The following is a 26272-nucleotide window of genomic DNA, read 5'->3' as shown; positions in this document are numbered from 1 at the left end:
CTCTGGGGGCCATTTACACGACACTGTTTTCATCAAAAAACGTTTTTAAAAAATGATGCGTTTTGGCTGTTCATTTACACGACAAATGTGTTTTGGGGGCCTGAAAATGCAAACTTTTGAAAACGTGATTCAAAGTGCAACTTTTTGAAAACTATACTGTTAGCATCTCTGTGTAAACTACAAAAACGCGCATTTGTGAAAACGGTGATATCATGCACATGCTTACGTGTTCAGACAGTAGGCGCATAGTTTTTCTTTACAAAGTGACATTTCCAACTACTGGCCTGGGATGAATAATACAGCGTTTTTAATAGTTTTCGCAAATCCATGTGGACGGGGATTGTTTGAACAACATCAAACAAGCAAAGGAAAAACTTTTCCGTTTTTAGTACATTGTTGTCGTGTAAACCCCCTCAGACAGCGCTCACATATAGCAAAATTAGTTCTCTTTCATTGCTTATCACGCTTCAACGGTTTAAACCGCGCTCCACTTGTTTTTAAACCGCAATGCTTACAAACACATGCAAACGATAAGCTTTTGTGACCATGCACCACAGCAACATCACGTGAATGTAACCGCGATAGAGACAATAGTCCAAAATCTCTGCAGGTTGACACATTTCTACCGTATATCTCCAATATACCAGTATATTTTTTACACAATGTCTCTGCTTTTCATTTATCACTATATCTGTTATATAAAATTATTTTCATTAATGGCTGTCTTCATTATTTGCCCTTAAAAATATCTGGAAGCATGTTTTTGAAATTAAGTTCATGAAATACTGAATGGTTTTTGCCATCTCATGCTGCCTCATTACTTAAGCTCCCATTAGAGTTTATATCAGCCAGCTGAAGCAAAGTTGTTTAAAAAGAACAAACAGTTTTTATCTAAAATATTTTGCTAGGCCTGTATAACTTGATTTAAAGTTATTTATTTGGGTGCCCTAATCAGTATGTGCCAAGATAGACCCATAAAACACGGACTCATGAAACCCAATAAGATTTATTTTTCTTCATTACAAGGCTTGTCTCCATTGACATTTGCACTGAAATGGGATTTGCTCTGATTTTATGCAGCTGTTGATATCCAGTCTTGAGATGTCCACACAAAGCAATTTACCTTCCCTATCCTAATGCAATAAAGAGATGATGGGCGCACCTGAGAAGCAGTTGTTGTGCTGCTGGACAGCTTAGTCCATCTGATTTTTATGTTCTTTATTGATTGTGATTGTTTAAAGGTGCATTGCGCAAGTCTCTGAGTTTTTGCAGAACTATGCCCCCTCTGGCGGCAAGCGAAACTGCAACCAGAAGTGTGCACGCTCACGGACAAAAGTTTTCTTTTTTTTATCTTACGTGGAGTTTGCGTTGGTGTTTGAAATGAACTACAAGCTGGTCTCTTAGAATCCTTCTTCTACGGAGAATGGCGGCGAATACACAAACCTGCCAGACATAGCCAGGTGAGCGTGCCGTGAACGCGCATGACGTCACGCCCAGTCCAAAATTCCGGCCCGAATCCCTCTTATTTATTTTACTTTACAGGATTATAGAGACAATCTCAGTGATCAGAGAAGGGCTCATTCAGCCCATCAGGCAATTGTTTAAGTATGTATGGGTTAGAAAACGGGTATTTTTAACATGAAAAGTTGCTTAATGCACCTTTAAAAGTGTAGGCCAAAGTGTAGACTATTTAATATTTTTAGTGCATCTTTTACTGTGTCCAGACATTTTTTTTTTTGTAAAGAAAGTGCTTGTCAATCTTCTAAAAGGGATAGTTCACCCCAAAACGACACCCGTCATTTACTTATCCTCATGTTGTTCTAAACCCACAACACTTTTGTTCATCTTCTTCAGCACACAAATTAAGATATTGGTAATGAAATCTGAGCGATTTCTGTCCCTCCATTGACAGCTACGCAACTACCATTTTGACGCTTCAAAAAGTTCATAAAGAGATCGTAAAACTAATCCTATAATAATACTGTATGAAATGAGTTTTAGTCCAAATTTTCTAAAGAGACACGATTGCTTTGTATGATGAACAAATTGATTTTAGGCATTTCAAATATAAACACTGATCAGCGAACATCGAACAGAAGCTCAATGTTTATATGTGAATAAAAGACTAAATTGCATCTGTTCATCATTTAAATCGATCGCGTCTCTTCTTTTTACTAAACCGCTCATTTCATATGGATTAGTTTTATGATCTCTTTATATGAACTTTTTGAAGCGTCAAAGTGGTAGTTGCGTAGCTGTCAATGGAATCGCTCAGATTTCATTACAAATATATTTGTGTTCCGAAAATGACTGAAACTCTTACGGGGTTGAAAAAAACATGAGGTTGAGTAAATGATGACAGAATTTTCATTTTTGGGTGAACTATCACTTTAAATTGTCACAAATCTCAGTATTAGCAACCCTGTGATAAACTTGCGATTTCCAGTCGTTTTTCACTGCTTTTTACTAGATAATTCACATGCCACTGTGATTTCATCTGAGAGCCTGTTTGGTGCCACATAATTCCCAAACCAGTGAAGCCATTATCGTGTCTAATGTCACGCTTTTGCAATAAAAGGCCAGGTTATATAAAGCACGGCTGAGTTATTTGCAAACTAAATTGCGCTTGCAGTTCTGTTCTTTTAAAATGGCTCACACTGGTTATATGCACACTTGTTGCCACTGAGTTCCTAATTTACATATTTGAAAATGCCCTTTTAAAATGAGTCTTTTGGATGAGCAGACATACTGATTTTGCGCAGAGTCGATTAAGGTCAAGTTGAAGAGAGAACAAAAAAAATTGTGAAATATAATCTCCAGGGTGTATGAATTGTGCTTGTGCAACGCAGGATGTGTATGCAGTTAGGATGCTGGAGTGGCTCATGTGAGAAGGGGAAAAAGGGCAAAGTGGTGTGTGAGGAGAATGTGTGACCTCAGGTGATGGATTATTGAAAACCTCTCCCACAGGAGACTATTCTTCAGTGACAAACTTACTGTATTCCAGTCAGCAGGTGTGCTTCATCCAGTGCTTTAGGTATTCTTTACATAAGCCAGCAACTGGAGTGGCTGGTCACAATGAAAGAATGAACACGAGTAGTCAAAATAACAGAATAACAATCATACAACAGCTTTGTGCAACATAGATGCAATGGAAAAATGTGCCTCTACAGTTTTGCTAAAAAAAAAACCCTTCATATACATACAATCCACAGCAGTTTGTAGCTGAAATAAACAATAGTGGCAGTAAAACAGAACTGAACCAACAGTGAACTAACTTGAGCTGAATAATGACACTATTGTCTTGCTGCATTACTGAATCGAATTTTGTTTCATATTTTATTAATTTTGCAACATCAACACTTTTATTGAAATTAACTGAATCAACATTGAACTGACTCGAGCTGAATAATTCTGTAGAGCTACTTGTATCTAAGTTAAACTCGTTTGTAAATGATGAACTTTACTCAGTTATTGAACAGAACCAACAGTGAACTGAATTAAGCTAAATAATGACACTATTGTCCTCTGTAGAGCAACATATTATAATTTTTCAGAAATGTCACCACAGGCAAATTTTTCCACAGAGCCGGTTGGCTTTGTATGAGGAAAGGAGTCAACAGACTGCAATTTAACCCATTATTCACTGATAATTTCCCCCTCCGTTGAGCTGTAAACTTAGTTCACCCAAAAATGAAAGTTTTGTCATCATTTACAAACCCTCATGCTGTTCCAAACCTGAATGAGTTTCTTTCTTCTGTTGAACACAAAAGAAGATATTTTAAAGAATATGGGTAATCAAAAATTGACTGCACTCATTGACTTCCATTAGTATTTTTTTTCCTACTATGGAAGTCAATGGGTTCCATCAACTGTCTAGTTACCAACATTCTTTAAAATATCTTCTTTTGTGTTCAACGAGTTTCTGAAGAAAGAAACTCATAGAGGTTTGGAACAACATGAGGGTGAGTAAATGATGTCACATTTTTCATTTTTGGGTGAACTATCCCTTGAAGAACTGCTGTGACCGGACAATTGAGTTAGTGAGTCACAAATCGAGCCGTTCGTGAATTCAACTCACTAATTCTATCTTCGACAAAAAGTTCACTGGAGGGCAAGATTATCAGCAGAATAATGACAATTTCAGCTTTTTCCACACATACTGTAGCTTAAGTGGAATGAACTACATCAACATTATTTATTTATTTATAGCCATGGCCAATAAGAGCTGTTGTTTTATAGGAAAACGGGAGAATAAAATTTCTCCTTTTGTGTTTCACTGAAAGAGTAACAGCTTACAAGTAGTGACATGAAGGTGACTAAATAATCGTACACTTTTCATTTTTTTTGGGTGAAGTGTTGTTTTAAGGTATCACCATGGAGTGGTTGAAATGAAGGCATATAGGGCTACAGAAACCGCAAATACCTTAAAGGGACAATATATTTGCATTAAAATGTCCAAAAAGCACTAGTACAGTGTTATACATTTTGTTCACTTGTGTACTTCTTATCCCAAATGTTTCCAACCATGTTTGAATACAGAGAAATTTACCATTTTAACCATTGTAACGCCCCTCCTCATTGCATCGTCTGTCAATGGCGTCATGTCCGAATTGTCCTCGGTTTCCACTTTTATTGGCGTAGAAACCATGGCAGTGAGTCTCATGAAAAAATGTGTAAATAGTAGTTATGTGAAAATGTGATCAAATGTAATGGTTCTAAAACTTTATTTCATTACTTCATCCATGAACATGATTTGTGAGTCCTGTCAGATTGATTTCCATCGGCAGTGGAGGTGAAGACGACAACTCCCATCATTCCACGCTCCTTCACCTTGTCATCAAGCTATGCCTTTGTTATTGTTTTTTTGTTATTTAATGAGCGCGTTAGTAATGTGCGCCTATAGGCGGGTCCACAACGCGTGTACACTCTGCTTATTAAACACGCAGGGACGCACAGCAGCACACAAACATGCCAAATATTTAAAATAAAAGGATCACAATGTAAAAGAGTATTATTGTGTAAATAAAGATATGGTGGAATCTGGCTTGTCCCGTAGATGGGACAGGTTCATATCTTACTCAAGGCAAGAGAGTCTCAAAGCTCTAGACACTCACAAAGTTATTAGAATCATTCAACCCTGAACTTGAGCTGTATTTACCTTCAAAGTCTCTCCCAAGAGGCTTTAAGTCATTCCTGCCACATGATTCAGTTGATGTGGAGTGATTTGGACCATTTTGCTCTTTTCATAACAAATGCTCTCACCCCTACTGAAATGTAGGCTAATCGTTTTAGGATATCTATGTGATTCTTACCTGAGGCACTGATCGTATCATAGATTAGTGGTATGTAAAATTAAATAAGATTTCAGCCTGAGGAATTTTTTGGCTGAACCTTTCCTTTAAGAGGTGCTAATGTGACTAATTATGAAATGGTATATTGATTGAAACTTGTCTAATTTCCTCTTATGCATGAGTATGCTTAAATAACATTTATTGATATTTAACCTCATGATCAGTCTATTTATCTTTTAATCTTGTGTATTGTAGATGAATATAGGAGGTATATTTCACTGTGCTGTAATACCACAAAAATATTAAGCACAATTGTTTTCTTTGATAATAGTTTCTTGAGGACCAAATCAGCATTATAATGATTTCTGAAGGATCATGTGACACTGAAGACTGAAGTAATGATGCTGAAAATTCAACTTTGCCATCACAGGAATAAATTGCATTTTAAAATATATTTAAAATAGAAAACTGTTTTACTGCAGTTTGGTCAAATAAATGCAGCTTTGGTTAGCAATAAGATACATCTTTTAAAAGCATTTAAAAATCTTACCAACCACAAACTTTTGAACAGTAGTGCGTCTATAATTTTTGTTGTTGAAGTTTTGAATATAGCATTTATAGTAATTTCTGGCATGTTTATTCAAGAGACAAAATCATTGTTTTGTTAACCTAGTATCTCAGTGAGGTTTTTTGGCTTTTGGCATCTGTTTTTCTGAACTAAGGTATCATTTAAGGACACACACACACACACACACACACACACACACACACACATATATATTATATTCTTGTACATCTATCTTTATGAGGACATTCATTGATACAATGCAATCTCTAGCCGCTTACCCTAACCTTACCCATCACAACTAAGTGCCTTACCCCGAACCCTTACCCTAAACCTACCCTTAACCTAATTATAACCGTATCCCTAAAACCTAGTCTTGACCCTAAAACAGGCCTTTAAAGGGGTCTCAGAAAGTGAGGACCAGCCACTTTACTCTCTTTTTCCTCACTCCAATGGTCTAAAACTCAAACTGGTCCTCACAAAGATAGTTGTACAAGTACGTACACACACACACACACACACACACACACACACACACACGCACACACACACACACATGTAGTGTTTTCATTTTTTTATGGGGACTTTCCATAGACATAATGATTTTTATACTGTACAAACTGTATATTCTATTCCCTTACACTAACCCTACCCCTAAACCTACCCATCACAGAAAACTTTCTGCAATTTCACATTTTCGAAAAAACATCACTTTTTTGATTTATAAGCCGTTTTCCTCATGGGGACCAAAAAATGTCCCCACACGAACAAGGATTTCGGATATTGCCATCCTTGTGGGGACATTTTGTCCCCACAACGTGATGATTACCAACTCACACACACACACACACACACACACACACACACACACACACACACACACACACACACACACACACACACACACACACACACACACACACACACACACACACACACACACACACACACACACACACACACACACACACACACACACACACACACACACACACAGTGTGGGAAAACCTGAGTAATGCATAATCCCAGGATTTATGCACTGTGTGAATACCCTTTTTCCACTTGTTTCAACTTCTAGAAATTGGACATGAATCCCGCAGCTACCCTTAAGAGTTTTGTCAGATCTGCCATATTTCTCCTTAATCGTTCTGGGTGATTTATGTAATGTTATAATACTTTCTCCTTACTCAACTTTATGCAGAGACAACTAAAAAACATCTTAAGATAGCTTAAGCTTCTTTGCTGGTCTCCCATTTAGTTTTTTAAACAATCCGAATAGCCTGACACAGCAATGGTTTGGTTTAGAGAGGTACTGTCTGACCAATACAAATTTTATTCTGGTGACACTGGTAGCGCAGAAATTACACGCTTAAATAAAACACAGAGACAGAGAGGATGTTCAGAAAGACCTAAAAAAAACACTTTTGTCTTCTGGAATGTTCCATGTTCCAGTCCATCAGCAGAATGAAGTTGAACCACACGGCCTGAGCTTTTGACGCTTTTGTTACTGGGCAGTTTTCTCAAAGCCGAAGTGTTTATTACAGAATGGCCTTTTACTACCTTTGACACAGCTAGTATTCTGTCAGAAAAGTAGATCACTTATGGCATTGCTGATTCTTTATTGCAGAGTCAAGATAAAGAACCCATCACCGCCCACTGCTGCTTTGTGCTTCCAGCCTTTCATCTCACTGCTGGCCCCATGCTCCCTCTAGCTGGCCTGGCTTGGCCTCTCTTCTTTTGTTCTGTGAGCCAGGACATTTTGTTTTACCTTTGTTGCCCTTTGTGAAGATAGTTAGACAGGGTGTAAATACATTGCTGTGCAATTGGATTTATATTCCAGTAATTTGGTTGGAAGCATGCTGCATGCATGCTTGTTATGCTTGTATCATAGTTTAATTCTGACAGCAGACCAGGATTTTTCTTCTCTATTTGAGGACTGAGGGAGCTTATAAAATGGGCTTTATGATTGTAATCTATATTGTAATACATCATTTTTCTGTTCCATTCCAACATTCTCAATACCATATTACGCAAATGAAGCCTTTTGCTTCTAAGACATCAATGTCGCAATTCTGAAGAATAAAAAGTAGTCTTAACGTATCAAAAAGAACATAAATAATTGGAGAGATGTATAGCAGGTTTTTTTTACTTGTTCCGTCTTGTGAAAGTGCTGGTGGTGGTGGTGGTGTTTTTCTGGGGGAGATTCTGCTTTAATTGTTTTTATGTTGTCCACATTAATCACAGAAAATAATGTGTGAATTTTCTCAACATTCATTTTTAGTGATGTGATTCTGTGATCATGCCTGTGATGTAATTTCAAGAATTATATTTTAGTTAATTCTTAATTTGTGCTGTTGAGTTTTGTTTTAAATCTTTTTTAAACATTTTTTTTAATCTTTGCTCTGATAGTCAAAGCTTAAATCTTGAGAGATTTATCTTTTTTTTTATCATGCTATATGATTACATGATAAATGCCTCTATATTCTCCTCAGAGGTGTACGATAAACCCATACATCAAATAAAGCAGTGAAATCGATGCAATTCTCAGATAAAACCTTACCTATCATTCAACTAATGATAGATTTTTCTTCATCTTGTGAATTTAATTCTTCCAAAATTAGTTTATTTTGTGTGTACCAACTTGCTCAAAGGATAGTTCACCAAAAAAAAAAAAAAAAAAAAAATTCTGTCAACTCACCCTCATGTTGCTCCAAACCCGTAATACTTTCTTCGGAACACAAATGAAGATCTTTTTGATTAAATCAGAGCGATTTCTGTCACTCCATTGACAGCTATGCAACTGACACTTTGATGCTTCAAAAAGTTTGTAAAGAGATCGAAAAACTAATCCATGTGAATTGAGCGGTTTAGTCTAAATTTTCTGAAAAGAGTTGATCACTTTATATGATGAACAGATTGAATTTAGGCTTTTATTCACATTGATCAATGGACATAAACAGAAGATCAACCTCAAATGTGCTGCATAACACACGAGAATGAATTTCATTGGTTCTTGAAACTCAAACGTGCTGCATAACACGAGAATGAACCTCATTGGTTCTCGGACATCAAGCGAAAATGCTTAAGCATCCGTTTACCATATTGAAGTGTCTGTTCATCATATAAAGTGATCATGTCTCTTTTGGACTAAAATTCATATGGATTCATTTTACGATCTCTTTATGAACTTTTTGAAGCGTCAAAATGTCAGTTACGTAGATGTTAATGAAGATACAGAAATGTAAAAAGAATTAGAATATTTGGGTGCACTATCCCTTTAACAGCCTGTAATTTTTTACATTTGTGTAAAAAATGTAGCAAATATATGCCTTTGTGCACAGATATTGAGCAAAGCAATTTTAATTAGATTGAACACATTTTTGATTCGTTTTTCATATTGAAACTAATCGTTTTTTCACTTAGCAGTTACATTACATTATGTTATCTGCTAAAGATATATGCAATGCTATCGGCCTAAAGTATGTCCCAGGAGGCAGAATGTGCTACATACCTTTTTTATTTATTTTTTGCTCTTTACATAGACTGCTCACAAGGGTGTGGAACACCAAAACAGCAGATTATTTGAAATCACAGGATTTTTCTTTTTGCAAGAATTCAAATGTTCAAGTTCAAGTCTATGTCAAACCCTGTAATCTAATGGATCAAATCTCTCATCAATGTCTCCTCAGTTGTGGGTCTTTTGCACTCTCATGTTTTGACATTGGGTGTTTTCTGCAGCTCCCGTGGAGACAGAGCTGCAAGCAGCTGTAGGACATCTTGGCGGGCTGGTTTTATCTTGTAAGCTGTGGTCTTCTTTTTCATTATTGCCATCCAGGGCTATGTGCCTCATTATTGTCCTCTTCATCTGTCAGAGCTCCACCAGTGTTTGGGATAAAAGACTGTGATTGATGGTAATCATTCTGTTCATGTGACCATGTGAGTCTAGCAAAATGGCATGTTCTCTTCATGCTCTTGTTTTTTATTGCAACCCAGGCTCATTGGGAAAATGTGCCTATGGCAACATTTCTGCATAATTATATTACAATGCTTCTTACATTTTTTAGGACACTTTCAATGTGAAATGTCCAGTGAAAGGTGCTAAAAAAGTAAGTTCAGTTTTATAAAAAAAAAAAAAAATTCGGCAACAAAATGGCCAACGTTGTATTACACTGGTTGTAGTACGCATCTTGGTAGTTTGGAAATAAAATGTCTGGTGAGTGGTGCTAAAAGGTTAATGATGGTAGTGTTAACAAAAGAAAACGTAAGATAAATGCATCAGTTAAAGCAGCCATGCCATTTTAGCTTGATTCTACAAGTGTTTGAGCTCTTTTATTGTGTCTTGTTTCACGAGACTCATACCTGAGTGCTCAGCAAAGCAAGTGCAATGCGATACCAACTACCAGGTGAGCTACCGAGCAAGTTTATTAAATCAGAAAAAAATACAAATGGAGCTGGTTATGTGATGCAAATATCAAAATGTGCAATATAGTGGGGGGTGGGGTGGGTTGTGTCGCTGTTGTCACGTTTGATTGTGAACAGCAATTTCATATCACAACTGCAATGCAGTACTAACTGAGCTATCCAGCAAGTTTGTTACATCAGAAAAGACATAATGTACATATGGAACTCACCAGGTTATGTGATGCAAACATCTAAATGTATTAGTTTACAATTCATGCACTATGGTTAAATTGTCATAGCATAATATAGTGCAAGAAACCATGTGAAAATAAATGTTTGTTAATGGATTATCTGTCATAGTAATCATGGTGAGGAGTAAAATTTGTTGGTCTTTAACTACCTCTAGTGTTCAATTCAGCTGGAAACTGCAGTGAATTTAATGTGTAAGAAAGTTTTTGGAGTTTTGCAAAAATGTAGGTAAATGCATGTTTTTCCAATGAGCTTTGATTGGTTTATTACATGTTTCTGGTAAATCTTTCCATGAAGTTACAATGAAACTACCCAAAAGCAGCATAAAAGTAGTCCATATGACCTATGTGCTATTTTCCAAGTCTACTGAAGTCATTCGACAACATGGCAGTTTGGCACATTAACAGAGAGTGTGGTCAGAGGTGTGGCTCATCCAATCAGAATTTAGAAATTTTTTTTTTATATATTTGTTTTAGAATTGCTTAGCCTGGATCAACACATTTACCTCACCACTTTTACAACACCACTTTATGGCATACATGGAAATCTGTTAAGTGCAAATTTTTTTGATCTCAGTTTCATTCAGTCTGCCTTTGCCTGTCTTTGTAGTTTATGCCAGAACATTTTGGGAAATGCATTAGGATGAAAGGACACCCATCCTCCATGTTGTTTGTGTTTGAGCCTTAATCTTATCCTGTATCTCACCCGGAATATAGACACTTTGAAGAAAAAGTGAGAGGTTCCGCATAGATGAAATTATCACAATGTCACACAACATTATTGGATTATTAACACGGTCATTTTCAGCTGAGGTCTGTGTGGTACCGTGAAAATGTTCCACACTAGCCATGGATCATGATCCTGATCACACCAGCCATGGATCCTGGATCCCCAGTATTCTTTTGGAAATGGTGTTTCAGCCCCCCACACACCACTGTTTTTCAGCTCAAATTGAATGAAGCGCTAATCTAAAACAGCTTTTTTTCTGGGTGTTGAAGTGTCGATGTCGAGTGTTTTTATTTATTTATTTTTGTAAACCGTAATTTCATCCATACAAATCAGAGTTATATGGGATGTGGTGTCAGTTCTTCTCTTTCAATGGTTACTGTTGTTTACTACTTTGTCAGTAGTTGGGACTTTTATCAAAGCGTCTTTGCAGTACATAGATGGCAGCCTAGGGTGAAGTGTCTTCCTCAAGGGCACAGAGAAGATAGTTTATTGATCAGCCCTTTTAGGGGTTTGAATCAACAACCTTTCAGTTACTAACTCAGTTTTGACTTCCAGTATAAGTACACAATGTATACACACAATATAAAGCCTCCAACAGAAGTTTATCATTCAAGTATGTAATTATTTTCCACTAGGCATAGACCATAATTAATCAAATTACCTCTCTAATTAATCTAAATTTAACCAGACCAATTAATTTCCTCCAGGAAATAAAGCTTTTCTAACTAAATTGGTATTCAATTTGTGACATATTACGTGCTATTTGTGCAATTCATTGCTTTAGAGAATCAGTTTTATAAAAGAGCCCCTAGCAAAAAGAACATCAAATGGCTTTTAAAATGCAATATATTCCATGTTTTCCTTTGACAATAGGATTACTTTCATCTATAGATAATTATGAGTTTGTGTCAAGATGACTTTGGTAATATGGTCATTTTGATCTCTATCTCCGCTATATGAGAGCTTTAATGTCACAAGACTGATATATGGGGTAGCGTTACTGCCACAGAAAATGGCAATGATTGTTTTTCCACCAGGTATTTTTGACACACACACTATACACAAGATAAAGTGCCAATGGGTTAGTGTTCAATGGCTCTTTATTCGATTCTTATCACCAGCTTCCATTGAGAGCACAGACATCTAAGCTCGGAAAATGTGTACATGGCTGGTGAGCATGTAAAACAGAAAATAGTATAGCTGTACATGTCTGAGTGATCAGTTAATATAGCGGGTTGCCAGTCCACTAAATGTGAAAATAATAGCTCTAATTCCAGTTTTATAAGCCCATAATTAATAAAAGACCTATTTTCTAGTTGGATAATGTTCTGCTCACATCAAAAGCAATGGAGAAAGGACTGCAGACAGTGATTGATAGATGCATTTAAATGGCTTTTCAGTTTGAATGTCTCAATCACCAATAGCTTTTGAAAATATAGCCTGATCTTGCATAGTACTGTTAATTTAGAGTGCTTTCTATTTATAGAAGCTGGAATAGTTCTGGAACCATTGCAAAACAAAGCTGAATGCTGCTTTCTTGTTTTTCACCGCAGTTTATAGTTGACCGTCCTGCTGTGAACAAGCAGACAGACATACTGCAGAAAGGTTTTAACTGGGTCCATTTGGGCTCATCAACAGAGACTGTATATTGAATTATTTGAGGCATTTTCTTTGCTATTCTTTGCTATTTGCGCCGGTATTCACAGAAGCATCATGTCCATTCAAACATATGGAGTGCCACTTGCAGAAAAGGTGCAACACAACTATATTTTTTATATTCATAAATATTAAGATAATTAAGTTGCACTTACAAGTATTGTAGTTTGAAAAAAAAATGTTTGTCTAAAATTCTGCACTGTTAATAAATGTTAAACATTTACAAAAATGGTACCTTAAGGTTGTAACAACTTTCAATGTACTGTACACTGCTGTACCTTTAGCACACTCTTAACGGGATAGGCTAATTTATCCAAAAATGAAAGTTGTGGCATCAGTTTGTTCCAAAACGGTATGCTCTTCTTTCTTCAGTGGAACAGATATTTTGAAGATTAAAAAACAATATATTCCCAATATATAGAAAAAATTCTTTCTATATTAAATTACAAATGCCAAGAAAGAATAATCAGTATTTACCAGACAATGGAGGTAGCCTAGAACATTCTCTTTATGATCAAATCTTTATGATTATTTTCCAAGTCTACTTTGGCTACAGTTTTTTGTTTTCAATATGTATTCAATGTTATGTAAACTCACCTAGTTTAAATACTGAAATTCAAGTATGGTTTAATCGATAACGTGAATGCTCCCTGTCTTTTTCAGCCAGAGGTCTCCCTGTCTGCAGTTCAGGTCTGAAGCCTGATTAATTCCATTTTACATTCTCGGAATTACTGTTCAACTTAACTTGACTCAGTTGACACATGAAATCAATTATTCTAACTGGGTCAGGCAGTAATGTAGCCACTACCTCTGTTTCTATCCTCCCTCTTTCTCAGCACTCTCGACTTATTAGCTTTGGCTTTAAAAGAACAATAATGGAGTAGCGCCTCTCGGAATATTAAGGTTCAGACTGATTTTGTTTCCTTCTCAAGCTGAAGCTTCATTGAAGCTGTTTACAGTCAGAATAATCCATTTGTGCTCCTTAAGGTTGCTCAGTGGGGGATGGTTGTTTGGCTCTGTTGACCTCAGTTTTAGCAAGCATTTGTAACTGGTTTAATAGATGGAAAGGTTGTGTCTGGCTCTTGGAAGCTTGTCTCCAATAGCTTCCAAAATTCATTCTGTCGCAGTCTATGTGGCTGGTTTTGAGGCTCTTATCTGCCCATGCCAGAACATTGGCATTGAGACTGTGGTGGAAATGTGGCTTGGAGCACTTAGTAGGGTTAAAAGGGCTTTACATCGGCCAGAATCCCTTTAGAGTGAGAAATCTGTTAGAATAAGGACGTGTTTTTTATTTAAAACCTTGTAAAATTATGGAGGATTCTACCAACAAACCCTTTCCTGCCCATTTCTTTAACCTTTTTTTAACCGTCTTCACATCACTGCTTTTAACAGAAGCATGTGGCCAGTCCATTATTCACTGAATCCATTAGTTTCCTTGCAGTGTTTGCAGTAAGCCCTCTCCATTGAAAAGGGCTAAAGGACAATTTCCCTCTGTCCTAAATGTCACTCACATTTTCCTCCCCTCCATAAGTATAGAAATTTTGATGTGCTGACATCAAGTAGTATTAGAAAGGCTCTTGAACATTCTGCTGGTGTGTTTGAGAAGCCCTCAAACTACTTCATGTGAATCAAATGAAGACAAAATGCCTGTCATATCCTGTGGGCCCTTTCTGCTGATGACAGCAGAAATATCAATCTATCTGGAACAGTCCTCAGGACAGCAGGGTCTGTGTCTGATTAATATGTTCATCCTTCACTATTTTCTTTTTTAAAGCACCTCCTTGACTTGCTATCTAAATAATCTTTTTCATACATACTTTTAAAGGTTCACTCAGCAGGCCGTATTGATGAAACCCGAATTTCTGTGAAAATTGTTCGTAAACCATTCTCCATTCAAGAAAGGACTGAATGAATTGCACAGGAACTCCTTGTGATCGAGTTTCATTTTGCTTGCGTTTCACTGACTCTTCTTCATCCCAATGGTTTCAGACTTTATACTGAACTGTCCTAATAATCTTTTGACCTTAACAGTTTTCACTAATCACAAAAAATATTTTCACTGGCATGTAGAATAGAAGGTCATGTCTCAGCTAACTTTTGTTAATGAGTATATTTAATGCTAAACATATTCAAGGCCATCCAGTTTTCGGTCTATAAAATGTTCTCCCCCCTGCCTGGATGTTTTTTCTACATTTGAGGTGAATGTGTATGACTTCACCAGATGTGGGGGGATCATTGGGTTTTTGTGGGCAGGAAGTCAAAATGGCTTTTTCACATTCCTCTTGATTCTAACAGCATGTACACCGTGTTTTTTGGCCTAATATTTGGGGTGAATGTTAAATTTAAGACTAGGTTTGCTGGGATTGGCAGTATAGTCTGTCTAGGGAGAATTTTTACACCAAAACGTATACAAAAAATTAATTGGTGCAAAAGGATTCCAGCGTCTTCCTTTTAAATGAAGTCTAAAAAGGAATGTTGAATAGCTTCAAGTATTTCAAAAGGATCATCAGCAGAAAATCTCATTTCCTGTTTGCATACAGTAATGTGGTGCTTGGTCTGGAGTTTTGGAGTACTGTGGTGTTTTGTTGCTGACTTAGGCTAAGGAGATTTGTGAATCATTTAAAGGGAAAAAGTATATGGAAATCTTTTCTCAGAAGAGGTGCAAGTTGTCTGCTTTGCTCTCAAGACCATGAAATCCCATCTCATGCTTTATTAGCTGATGAAATCTTTTGTGTTCTTTGTGGTAATGTACTTTTTGACTGTAGCTTCTGGTAGTCGCACTGCATTTTTACCTCCCATGGTTTCCAATCATGCTGTTTTCTATCAAAGAAATTATTTGTCCACTTACGATTATGATATTGGGTCATTCCATGTCAAATCACAAATTTCATTTTTTTCATTTTTTTTCTGTACAAAGACAAACATAAATAGTGATGAAAGCCAAAATATTAAATGTCATGGATGGATGTTTTACTGAGATTTGGAGCCAAATTACAGGGGTGTAAAATGACTTTAGAAAGATGGCAGAATCATTATTTTATTTTTACACAGAGGTCTGTTAGTAAAATCTGTTAACTTCAGCAAATTAGCAATCTTTGTTGCATTATATGCCAACTGTGACGGCTAAAAAAAACACATGTTTTTTGCCTCAAGTCTGCATGCCTGTAACTCAAGAAGTAGTAAAGAAGATATCTTAATATCGTTTTAGATTCTGTTCTTAACAAACTTTCCTTTTGGTATGGGGATCTAAATGTGGCTACATGAGTAAATTGTACAAATTTTCAGTGGTTGAAAACCAAATTTGGGTCACTTTGCATACTGCTGATGCTTTTATTTTAAAGAGGAATATCCGAAGAACAAATAATGTTGAAACTAGAAATATATCCTGTTTTTCTATTAACACAATTGCATAGAACAATACAGTACCTGTCTGATTTCCATAAATATTGTTTTTCCAAAGTTTGCATGCCTGTAACTTTAAAAGTATTCAATATATCTTAATATCCTTCCAGATTCTCATTCTTTATAAGCTTTCCTTTTGAAATCTTTGTTTTCAAGGCCCTAGGCTATATAGGTCAGTTGCTTTCAAATTGTTGAATTTTTCCCATTTTCAGTGATCAAAAACCAAACATGGTTTACTTTGCACACAGCTGATACTTACTGCATTTAAAGAGGAATGTCTGAAGAATAAATATTGTTTAAACTAGAAATCTTGTTTCCCTCTATCAAAAGAATTGCATAAAACATAACACTCTTAGTACCACAAATCTACTGAAAATGGTAAAGTTGAGGCATATTGACTTGCTCTCAGAAGTACATTTTATAAGAATCTATATTTGAATCAGTTTTAGGGATATTTGGAAGATGGGGTTTTATTCATTTTAATAGCTTCTGAAGCTACCAAGAGTTCAAACACGCAGTATCGTAACATACGTTACCACATTGACATCCCAATATCTCTGCATTGAAACATATAGGGCCTTAAAAATGAAGATTCCAAAAGAAAAGTTTCATAAGAACAAATATCTAAATTTACATAAAGATATCTTTAACACTTCTTGAATTATAGACATTTAAACTTCGGAAAAATGTTTGTTTTGGGGACTCAGAGAGGTGTGTTGTATTCAATTGTTTTGATAGAGGGAAACAAGATACATTACACTAACTATCATCTGTTTAAAATGTTACCTAAATTGAAAAGGGGTAAAATAACAATTTGGAAATGGAGTCACATTGGGGTCCCAATTTCTATGGGACTGAACTAGGGCTTTACAAATTAAGATTCCAAAAGAAAAGTTGGTAAGGAATGACCCTACTATTGCTGTATGATACCCAGTTACTCTGGTTTGTATTGTACAATAGGTTTCACGTACGCCCAAAGCTATTTGGCTTCACATTGATTCTAAATATCTAAGTGAAGAATTGATCATTTTCTTGGTGGTTTTTCTCAGAACATTGTTTTGTTGTCTTCGTCCAGCTGTATATTTAGAAATTATTTTCTCAGAAAGAGTCCATTTTTATTCCGAGTTATGACCAGAACCATATTCTTCTGATCTTCTTTGCCTGTGATTTTCCTTTTTCGGGACCCTTTGGGATGAACAATAAGCTACTTTTTAGTTGGCAATGTTTGTCTGCATAACGGCCACAGTATTTGATTATTCTTATACATGTGTCTCAAGTGGCGTTGTCTTAGAGTTACTTCTTTGCATTAATAACTGCATTAGACGTTTTTTTTTTCCTTTCTTTGTTGAAGTGATGCAAACTTTCACAATTTGAGTAGGCCTAGGTCTTATCCACGGTCTTATGCTGTTCTCAACTTTGGTTGTAGAATTGCATGATTTTATGTTTTTTAATTCATTCCAGTGACATTGCATCTGAAGTCGCATCATATTCTGCATATTTGTCCCACTGGAAATATATTACATTCTTCTTTTAAATAAGAAATAAGACTTGGTCTATATCTTGCTCTATAACTTCACAGTCGGCACTGGTGCAACTTAGACTTATCAAGGCATCAATTTCACCAGTCATAAATATGTTTGAAAGGACACCGATTTTAGTAAAGGAGATGTTCTATGATAAATCAGATGCTCGTAGAGATGATCAAAAATGGCATTTCATCTGTTGAAAAGTCCTTCTTATGGTTGCAGCACAACATCTGTTAGTTCCACTGCAAACAGACTCTAATTGGCAATTAGGTCTCCTCAGTGTAGTGTTTACAGATTCTATATTCCTCTCTCATTAGTGTTAAATGTTTGAAATTGTCTTGACCACAGATGGGAATATGCTGCATTTCAGAAGTGTGCGTGTAGGGGACAGAGAGGGTTAGACATTGGTTTTTCTATGCTCTAGATTCACTTGATCATGATCCATTGGCTCTGCAGCCGTGGGTACATTGGCTTTGACAGAGTGAGCCGGCTGTAATTCAGTTTTTACAGATATAGAGCAGGAGCCTCTGATTCTCTCTCTGATGGACCACGTTATGCGACCTTGCATGGCAGAGAGAGGTAATCATGGGATATGAGAGGCTACATTTTTGAGGGCTGTCAGACTATACTGTTGGACAGAGGAAACATTTTTATTAAATTCAATGCATAATTTAGTTGATATGATTTAAATTTATGTAATTTACATATTTTTGTATTTTTAAATCTTTTTTTAAAAAAAGATTGTATGCAGGTTGCATTTATTTGAACAAATATAAAGTAAAACAGTACTATAGTAAAATATAATTACAATTGAAAATACCTGTTTCATATTTTAATGTTTTAAAATATAATTAATTCCTGTGATGGCAAAGCTAAATTTTCAGAAGCCATTACTCCAAATCAGTGTCCCATGATCCTTCAGAAATTATTCTAATTTGATGGTTTGGTTGTCAATAAATGCCAATGTTGAAAATAGTTGTGCTGCTTAACATTTTTGTGGAAACCATGTTCATTTTTTTTTTTTTTCAGGATTCTTTGTTGAATGGAAAGTTCAAACAGACAGCAGTTTTTTAAATAATAGATTATTTTGTAACATTGTAAATGTCTTTACTGTCACTTTCAAATATTTAAATATTTATATATATATATATATATATATATATATATATATATATATATATATATATATATATATATATATATATATATATATATATATATATATATATATATATATATATATATATATATATATATATATATTTATATTTGTCAGCTGTTCAAAGCAAACATGCTTATTGTATTGAGTGTGTACTATTTGAAATGAATGGATGAGGACTTCATTTCCTGCTATCTATAGTCTGAATAGACCGATGGGTACATTTTCCTAGTGTATCATTGAGTCCGAATCCCACATTTCGTGCTCAAGATCCACTGGTGGTTGTAAACACATGTTCTGTCTCAGTACTGCTAAGGGGTTTGCTTTAAAAGATAATCATGTGGTTATCAGAAGGCCATGCTTTGTTGATTTAGGTGGAATGACCTGGGGATGTGGGACAAAATGGTCCAAATGACCTCCCTTACACTAATACTGTAAACATAAAAAGCACTGTAGTGTAGCTCCTTTAGCACTGAGCATGTTGACTTGGATCTGAAGTGTAGTGTTCATGTGTTTTTTCTGAATATCGGCACTTTGAAGTGCCAAGTAAAAATTGGGCACCAGTGGGTGGAAAATTCACACGGAAGTTCAATCTAATGAATAATTTAAATTGAGTTCTGAACTCCACTGATGTACATTTTTTCTAGCTTGAATATGATGCTACAAGATAAGCAATCAACTTAATTATTTTTCACTTATGTGCAATGACAAAACAATCAAGAAATAATGCAACTCACATTTTCAGAGCTGCTAAGAAATATTTTACTTTCAGTAGGGCTGCCCCCAACTAAAGATTTTTCTAGTCGACTATAGTAGTCGTTAATTTAAGCCATAGGTCAACTTATATTAACTCAAGCACACACATAAAGCTTGCCGTAAAGCACTGGCAAAAATAATGATTATGAATGTGTCTGATAAAATAGCAGGGAGACAATTATTTATTAATAAACTAGTGTTTTCTGAGTCCGTGTCGGCTGCAAAGTTGAAGTTGATGATGCTGACTCACCATCTCTGCAGTACAGTGGACGCGCCTTTAGAGAAAAAATGTACATAATCAGAGAATATTTGTTTAAAAGTAGACATATTTTTCATGTCTGTGAAGTAGCCTTTCCCAATTCACTTGTCACTAGTACTTGTGGCAAAATGTTAATTTTGGACCCTGCATTTGTGAGGTTGGGGCTTCTCACTTGCGATTTGATATTAGTCTATAAATACTCTTTAATGATAAAGCACTCAAACTTTCTTTAGCAAAAGGCCTCTGAAATTCTTAAATGATCTATTCATTGTTCTTTTAGACATTAGTAGACTGTGGCCTTTCAAGCTCTTCTTAAACCCTGGTGAACCCTAAACCAATCAAATTATTGAAGAGTGTAGAACATCTCTGCTCACTGAATAAGCAGCAAGCTCTGGTCTATTTATATATATATATAAAAAAAAAATCTGTGTTGGTTTCCTCTGGCTCTTGAATCAGAAAATGTCAACAGCTGACCTATTGGAAACTGCTCTGTTGCTCGACCTTGGAGTTGTGCTATTAGTTGATGATATGGTTTGTCTTGAAGAGTTCTTCTGTAATTATGGCTCATCAAAACCTGTTTATCCTAATTAATGAAGAAAACCACTTTAACTTCAAATGACTGATTTGAAATGCTTTAGGCAGCTAATAGTGCTCCTTGCATGAAGTGCAGGGGAGATTGAACTCACTATTGATTTCAAATTATTTTGCCTTTAAAAATAAGCAGCCAAGTTGGAACCAAGTGAGCCAGGACTACCACTGGTGCCCCTTCAAAATCAAGTTAAAAGCTTGTCAATGATGCCTGAAAATGCTCCCTACGTTGGCAGCTCACTAGGAATTTTGGCACAGAGCTGTGTTTTGAATACCTTTTTTGTGCCATGATCAGATACAGATACAAGTACATTCCTAGAAAAGGAAGACTGGGGTAAAGCAGAAATAGAAATGCAAAGACTTTTACCTTAGCTAGCTTCCGACCTTAACAAGATTGTGCTCCTCTTTCTCCCAGCCAAGATCTCATCACCCACTCCATTTCTTTTCATCTTCTGTAAGTCGCATCACTGTTTTCTGCAGAGCTGCTTTATAGCTGAATTGAACTCCTTTTATAACTGATGTACTTTATACAGTTATTGAGCTGAAATGAATCAACACTGAACTGATTTCAAGTGAATAATAATGACTACTATTGTCTTCATAGAGCTGCTTTACAGCATAATTGAATTCTGTTTGCATCATTGAATTGTTATTTTCCTGTTTATCACTGCAAAGCTGCTTTGAAACCATCTGTATTATGTATAAATGCTATATAAATAAAGTTGACTGGACTTGACTATCATTGTTGTCCAGTCGTGTATATTTGGCAGTGAAGCAACGCAACTGACTCGGGCAGGTCACGTGACGGTAACAATATGGTGGATGTAATACGTCCAAATTTCATTCATACTACCCCATATTCACACTATATAGAACATACTTTTTTAACAGACACAAAGTTCAAATTCAAATGTAGGACCTACTCAGACAGTATAGGTGTTACTGTGTTTTCGGACGCGCCAAGTGATTTTGAATTAATCTGATGAGTGAAATATTCACTGACTCTCTCATAAAGACGTTCACTTGTTTCATCCCTGAATCCATGTTTTTGAACGGATCAGTTGAATGGACAATTAATTGACTCAATCATTAAGAAATGAACTTGTAACCTGCAGAAAGAGTCGCTTAAAATCTCTTTATTGCATTATTGCACAAATGGACAGTCGGACTCTTCTGTGAATTTTTTTTTTGAAGGGTAGCACAAATGAGTCATTGGGTAACTGTTTAATTTGATTCGTTAAAATGAACAGTTGATTATTTTTGTATTACATTTGTGTAGTTCTGCCTTCATTATTAGTAGTTTAAGGACACATTGTTGATGCTGCTTATTCTTTTCTGGCTCATCTGTAAATGTTATCAGATTTTCACAAGATAAACATTTAATTGTCAACATTTCTTACTAATGTCAGCCAGGTGCATGTAAGATTATGACTACTTCTGCACTTCTTAAAGCATATGGTCCAAACCACAGAATAAGTACTTTTAACTCACGAAATGGAAAATGCCAAAGTCTTAAACGCATTACTTTCCCCTCCCCACATCTGTCCACACAAGGTGGAGGGGGCGAGATGATGGAAAGGAAAACAAATTTTAGGATAATAAAGGAAAAGAATCTTTTAAAATATTCTCAGAACTGCTTATGCCAAGACTAGCACAACCCCACCCAGACCACTCTACTTAGTTTTGGAGATGAGAAGAAAGAGAATGGCTGTACTTTTCACCATATATATATATATATATATATATGAGCAGTGGATTTCCATGTCTGCCCAGTGTCTTGGTCATCTGTAACAGTTGTGACCTTGTTGAATAAGGCATAGGTGTCAGATTTCAGTGAGCATAACACCGTTAGCTGCCAAAGTCCACTGTCTTGCACTCAAGTTGCTCTGTGGCTGAAGTATGAACCAGAAAGTTAGCGGTTGATGTTGTTTTTTTTCTGTGATGGAAAACTTTTTTTGTTTTCATCTGTTCAGCAAGTTTTCAGTGAGTTAATGTCCTTATGTGAATTACCGATACTTGCATGTTTTTGCCTCTCTAACACTGACCAAATACCGCAAGATACTTCTTTTTAGATACATTTTTTAACACTTTACAATAAGGTTCCATTAGTTAATGTTAGATAATTTATTAACTAAAATTAACTAACAATGAGCAATACATTTGTTATAGAATTTAACTTTTCGTTGTCAGTTAGCTTCTAATATTAACAGATATCAATGTTAACAAATGGAATCTTATGGTAAAGTATTACCAATAATAATAATAATAATAATAATAATAATAATAATAATATTTTTTATTAGTCTTATTATTATTATTATTATTATTATTATTTTTAAACACATCTAGCAGCCTTCACTCTTAGAAATAAAGGTTCTTCATTGGCATCAATGGTTCAATAAAGAACTTTTAACATCCATGGAACCCTTTGATTATATAAAAAGTTATTTATAGTGGAAAACGTTTTGATTATTGAAATATTATTCACACTAGAACTTCTGTCACTTCTGTGACATTGCTGTGAAAACTTTTACTTTTTAGAGTGTTGGTCAGTTACTGCAGTGTTACGGTTTTATTTTGAGTTGCAAGATGGTGCCAGTTGGTTTATTCTAATGTTGAAAAGGAAAATAAATGGGGAATATACAGATACAAATATACAGTTTTGTTGTCATACAGAAATATTTGATTGTACAATGCTTTGATTGGCCAATTGGAATGAAGTATTCCAGAGATATAAATCTGAAAAATGTTCCCCCTACACAGCACTACTTATTTCCGTCTTTCATTCTTCCTGTCTCCTTTCTTTCAAGAGGTTCTCTCACACTTATGAGACACCTCGTTTTGCTTGCAAACCCGCCGCCCCTCTTACTTTAGTACTTCACATAACCCCATCTGGTCCACAGCTGAAAACTATTAAGCACTGCTGGAACTTCCTCCTTAGTATCCCAGCTTGTGTGAAAGCGAATCAGTCGCTCTGCATTTCACCCATCTTTTTGCCTTCGTCTAAAAGCGCTCTCCACTGGCTTCCTCATTTGGTTCGTATTTGGCAGAAGACACTGGCTGGTGCTTTGGAAATCTCCTCTCTTTATTGGTAAGAATGTTGGCCTTTTTATGTGGAGAGGTCTGACAGAAAGGACATGAGTGTTTGGAGTATGGCTCCGAGCTCAGCGGTGAATAACAACTGATCCATGAAAGGAATGCAGAGGGTTGAATTAATAAACATTGCTATTTTGCTATTTGAGCTCAGTAAATGGGGTTCTGTTGGAAACAAAGGATAGTTTTATTTCTTTTTCTTTTTCTCAGCTCAGTTGAGGTGGTGAAGCGTAGTTTTGTTGTAAATGCTGGCAATGTTGACTCAGATCTGGGTCATATCAGTGGAATGCTCATCAACTTTGAACAGCCTTAACATTTTTTTTTTTTTTTTGTGTGGCTGTGGATGTTTACATTCTTCAGTTCATCCTGAGCTGCTGCATGCTTTGTGCTTTTAAATCCAAATTTTGGATTTTTGAACACCATTATAAAAAAGAAATTCTCATGAGAAAGTAGGTCATTTTTATTTTATTTCCAAACATCAGTATGGTTATGTGAATGTTTGTTGTCCTCCTTTGTTCTTTCTTTACTTTCAGCTCATTGTTAAGGACTATTATTTGAAACATTTCCCAAAATATTGTTGTTTATAAGAAAACCTAAAATCTTATTTAATAATTTGAAAATGAACGTTTTGATAGTTGGATAGAATTTTCAAAGAAACACAATTTCCTAATAGTCAGTTTAGGTTTTTAAAAGGTTCTTTTTAAAACCAATTTTCTTCCATAAATGATCCTGGTGTAGCTTCTGCTTTGAATGAATGTGAGAGTAAAAGGTGCAAAAATGGTAATATTGGTGGTTCTTTAAAAAAAAAAAAAAAAAAAAAAAAAATTGACTATCCCCTATACCCACATTTATTTTAGCATAAGTCAAGTCAAGTTTATTTATATAGCGCTTTTCACAACACAGGTTGTATCAAAGCAGCTTCACAGTAATATCCCCTATACCCACATTTATTTTTGCATAAGACATTATTCCAACATATTGATTTTTTTTTTTTTTTTTTTTAAGAAAATAAAAGTTTATTAAAACTAAGTTGTGCACCTGGTATGTGTTTGACACACTGCAGAATGTTGTAGTCTAGAGGGCCATCGTCAAAATGGCCTATTTCACTAAAATGGACAATTCCTGAAAGGAAAAAACAGCTGTTTTCAACAAATCTTTTTGTGAGCTTTTGGGCTCAAAGATTAATTGCACTTGGCTCCCAATAATTGCTGTTTGCAACTATATTTTTATTTTTAATCCAGCAAAAAGGACCAAGGCAACATCAGACCTCACATCTGGGGGACCATAGCTTCTCCACCCAACAGTTATAAATGGCTTTGGCTTCTCTCAGACATGCCTAAGCCGGAGTTGACTTTGAAGATACTAAATATTATCAGCAAACTTTGCAGCTCAGCATAAAGGACGGTCTCAGGGTCTCCCCTGTGGGACAGACTGACCAGCCAGGAAGTGATAAACGGAGAACAAACACAGCTGCTGTCAGTCAGGCAGGCGGACGGCACAGCCAGGTGTTTGCCCAGGTGTGACCGGGCAACAGATAATATTGCGTAGCAGAATAACTGGGAAAGAGTGGGCATTATAGCCACAGAGTTTATTTTGTACACTCTGTGGAATGTTAAATGGTCCCATACCATTTTTCCTGTGAAGTTGTGGAGAAAATGTGTTAGTTAGGAAATTTGTGCAATGGGGACCATAAATATGACTCAGTATATGCCAGCCCTTTTTCATAAGTTTTCTGAACTCCTTATGATTTAGGAATTCTTTCAGAGTTGTTCCACTTCTTGGTCTCAGGCTGCTGGCAGGGGTGACGCGACAAACTCATGATTTCACCTGCTCAGTCAGTGATGACCGCTGTCCTTGTACGTTGGTTTGGCTCTTTGACAGCTAAATTGCCTGTGAATAAAAATACAAGTGCCTGCCTTCCTGTTCAGCCCCTTTGCATTTAAACTTGGCAGTCTGTAATGCTGATGTCTGTTTGCACTGTTCACTTGGGAGCCTAAATATGTACACGTATAAAGGCACAATTTCATACTTTACAGACAGACAGAGGTATTTATTTGCACAGTTGGTCCCAAAGAGCCTCATTGGCTCAAACCATTAAACTGCTCACATATTGTCATCATCATGTTGTACCAAGTGGGGTGAATGATATGTTTAAGATTAAAAAAACAAAAAAAAATGCATTGTTCTGTCATGAAACCTTAAATCACATTCTTCTGTGCCAAGATGTCATCCCAAAATATTATAATTTACTGTTTCCCTCCAATGACGCTCCACACCCTTCAAATGAAAACGCACTATAAAAATCACTTCTTACAACTGCTTATTTTGCCAGATGCTGTGTGAATTCTCAGTCATATCAAAATAGCATTTCAGACAATAGAGTTTATTTGAAGCTTACCATTTCCCCTTAGGACAGCACATAACAGTGTGCTTTTCTGTGTTTCACCCTTTCATTTCTATTTAATCAGTTTACTAGAAAAAAAAAGTGCACTTCAGATTCCCCATGGACAGTTGACAATTAATCTTAAGGTTACTCAATTATTCATAACACGAATATATTATTTCTGTGCTCATCTTCTGTTGTGTACAGTATTAAAA

The 26272-nt window shown here is 35.9% G+C and overlaps 1 protein-coding gene across 4 annotated transcripts in view; it reads left to right on the top strand.

Moving 5' to 3' along the window:
• The window catches only part of gulp1a (GULP PTB domain containing engulfment adaptor 1a), a 54163-nt gene that overhangs the window by 11130 nt on the left and 16761 nt on the right, over positions 1–26272 (top strand). The window contains exon 1 of one of the 4 annotated variants that reach the window (XM_081368767.1): positions 23389–23672. The exons of 2 other annotated variants lie outside the window; for them this stretch is intronic. The gene's annotated coding sequence lies outside the window, so the exon portion shown is untranslated. Of the gene's footprint in view, positions 1–23388; positions 23673–26272 lie in introns of those variants that run through there. One more of the 4 variants, XM_081368769.1, reaches the window with a different exon arrangement.

The sequence above is a fragment of the Scardinius erythrophthalmus genome (genome assembly GCF_964197995.2).
Source record: "Scardinius erythrophthalmus genome assembly, chromosome: 6".
NCBI classification, from domain to species: domain Eukaryota; kingdom Metazoa; phylum Chordata; class Actinopteri; order Cypriniformes; family Leuciscidae; genus Scardinius; species Scardinius erythrophthalmus.
Note: the sequence above shows the minus strand (reverse complement) of the source record. Positions and strands in the feature narration are given on the sequence as shown.